Source organism: Ostrea edulis, chromosome 3 (genome assembly GCF_947568905.1).
Source record: "Ostrea edulis chromosome 3, xbOstEdul1.1, whole genome shotgun sequence".
NCBI classification, from domain to species: Eukaryota; Metazoa; Mollusca; class Bivalvia; order Ostreida; family Ostreidae; genus Ostrea; species Ostrea edulis.
In genome coordinates, this window is record NC_079166.1 from 74033002 (window position 1) to 74036368 (window position 3367).

The 3367-nt window shown below is 35.1% G+C and overlaps 1 pseudogene; it reads right to left on the reverse strand.

The window, feature by feature from the left end:
* Positions 1-315: 315 nt before the first annotated feature.
* On the reverse strand, positions 316-2768 carry LOC130053643 (uncharacterized; annotated as a pseudogene).
* Between the last annotated feature and the right edge of the window lie 599 nt (positions 2769-3367).

The following is a 3367-nucleotide window of genomic DNA, read 5'->3' on the forward strand; positions in this document are numbered from 1 at the left end:
TAGTCCAGAGCCAATAATGTAAAGGTACCGCCTTGAAATGGACAAAAAGAATCATTGCAAAGATTTAACGTAACCAAAGATAACATCTTTTTATTTAATTAAAAATAAACATCTCAAATGAAATCTAATTTTGATAATACTTTGAATGAACTTTGCTTCATTCAACAGAAACAATGTATGTGTACTACATGTATATGGCTCATTTTCACATCACTTGAACAGCCTTTGAGAAATTGATACATATATACAGTATGCATATACATAAAAACACAATATCTAAATTTTGTAAACACAAAATTAAAAAAAATAACAGTCTTATAGATTTGACAAATACTGTACAACTTTTCCAATGACAGATTTTGACTTTGACACTCTTGGTTTCTTAGAATCTTGCAAGTTCTCACTAAACACGTTATGAATACCATTGTTGAGATCTCGTAAGTGAATAACCTTCAGTTTAGGCAACGATAAAGAAAGTCCCAGAAGTTTCTTTTGTGTTATAGTATAAATAACTTTATCTGTAACAAGGGGGTCCAAAGATTCCTTACATGTGTAATAAGACAAGTCAAATATGTCCTCATTCTTACATTGTGATTTTAACTTCAAGGTAAAAGAAACTTTGGAGTGATAGTACATCCCCAATGGCATTATGGGCATCATAGGTCTCTCCTAAAAGTTTCTGAACAAGATTATCTTGCTTATAGTTTCCAACATCAGTTTTTTGGGATGACCTTCCTCGCAAGCTTCAGTGTGTCAATACAACCTTGAACTGCTTCCTCAAAGTCCTTTAAAAGGCTTTGTCTATTTAACTGGTGCAATAGAACTGGAATGTCAAAATTTTGAATGCTGTGTCCTATCAGAATTGCATTTGAAAAGTGTGACAATAACTTAATAAAATTGTGAAGTCCGTCAGCTGTTGTTGTTGATTCTACACTTTGGTCTTTATGTTTGAGGACACCTCCAACATATGTAAGTCCTGATGATAAAAAAATCAGAATACCTTTATTTTTATGCATATACCAAATGCTCTGTAGAAGAAAGAAATAGACCAGTGAATTAACATGACTAGTTCATTTTATTTTCAAAACTAACATTTTATGTTCAAAACTAACATTTTATGTTCAAAACTGACCTGTCAGATCTGATGCTGGAATACTGATGCTGCAAGTTGGTTTCATGTACACATTAAAGGTATCTTCTTCACAAACACAAGCTATCTGGATAGTCTCTGATGTTCTGGCTGATATGAGAAAATGGTAAATTTCTTAAAACTCTTTAAAATGTCTCTAAATTTAAATCTTATACTTGACAATAAATTTGAAAGATTTTACACAAACCTAGTCCAGTTGTTTCAAGATCAAAAAATATTGATGGACTGCAATGAAGAGACACTTTAGTGGGATCAATGTTGATGTCCTGTAAATCAACAGATTCCTTCAGCCCAATCTTTGCACCTATGAAAATAAATAGATTTGTGTATACATGCAACTGTTAACTAGTTCTTCTCCTAAATATTATCAAAAGTTTAAAGATTCAGAGTTTGAAAATTCCTTTGTCATTTAAATCCAAATTATTTACCTTCTAAAACAGACTGAGTGGCATCTTTTGAGACTTGTCGCAACTACATCGACCCGAGGAAATAATCCTAGAATTCATGCACATGTAAGTACAAAACTTACTAATTTTATTATTTCTGTGACCATCAATATGCAAGAGCTTGTTCTGGGTATAGTCAGTTTTTAAATCGAGGTAAGCTACTGACAAACAAGTTGATGGTACAGGGATTTCAACAGTCTCGATTGAAGTCAGCATTTCACAAATTCTATGGTCGTTATAACGATCTAGTTCGTCAATACAACCTATCATTGGGCCAAATGCTGTCTGACGTGTTCCATACCGATTGTTAAGCCGTTCTTGGCACACTGATTTTGACTGCGGATAACTCCGTTTACCTGATCAGGATATGGGGCTCACGGCGGGTGTGACCGGTCAACAGGGGATGCTTACTCCTCCTAGACACCTGATCCCGCCTCTGGTGTGTCCAGGGGTCCGCGTTTGCCAAACTATCTATTTTTTATTGCTTGTAGGAGTTATGAGATTGATCACTGTTCGTTATCTTCACCTTGAATTGCAGTCAGATCGTGCAATATTTGTATATATTTGTGGATAAAACTGTTTATTGTACTGAGCTACCCGTAGAATGTTTAAAGGCTAATGCAGAAACGTACAAGATAAACAATTACATCTTTGCATTAAGGACAAATGTTACAAAACTTTCAATTTGGCAAGAGTACTAAATATCAGTTTATTGACAATGTCTTTCATAAATATAGGCGTAAAAATAGCTACATCAGTTTGACATTCTGACACGTACATACGGTACAATGTACATTATGTAGCATCGTTTGTTTTTATTTTTCAAAGTGGGGGTGGGTGTGACTTGTTTAAAACTCTTGTCAAGCAATGCAAATTAATTATAATATTTTGTGATTCTGTCCGAACTTGTAAATGCTAAATCTTGTACACAGGGGAAGAGGTTTTCATTACCTGAAACTGCCTTATTTTTTGTACTTGGGTTAACTTCATAACGACAAGCTCTTACATGTATATTCGTCTCTCATTTAGAAGTTGTTGTTTTTTTTAATAAAAGCTCAAATGAACCTTTCGGCATTCACAGTGGATAATCCTGACATTTTGTACTTCGAAATTAAATTTCTCATATAGTAAGAAAGTCTTCTTCCACTCTTACGCACATGTTCAATTTTCATTTTCGCCTTGCTATCAAGATTGGTCCTTTCACTTTGGTGTTCCGAATGACAATGAAAAGACTGAACGATGAACGAATGGTGAGCGCACGCTGAACGCAAAACTGTAAACGGAGAGCGCACGGTGAACGCAAGCTGAACAAACGGTGAACGCACGGAGAGCAAACGGTGAGCGAACGGAAAAATGGTAAAGTAGAACGATTCAGGGACTGTAGTATAGAATCTAGAGATCTGCTAGCTAAAGAAGTTGGTTGTGAACTTACGACGAACAGTTGAGTAGACTCTTTCGATTATGTTTACCATTGTCTATTGAATGGATGGGGTAACAATAGCATGGAAATATGCGCACCAACAACGAAAATTGTAGGTTAGATATGTATTTACTGATCTAAAGTAAGTGCTAAAAAGGTATGACTAGAATAACTGCTTTAAAACTGCACGGTATTTTGGTTTAAGTCAAGAGACATGGATGGCTAACTATTTTTAAATTCTGTGTTAACGTAGGGATACACCGAACAATTCCATCAATATTTTCCATTACAGGCCAGTACTGTACCGAATTCAATGTGGGAGGAGGGATTGTTCAGGAACATCACAAAACA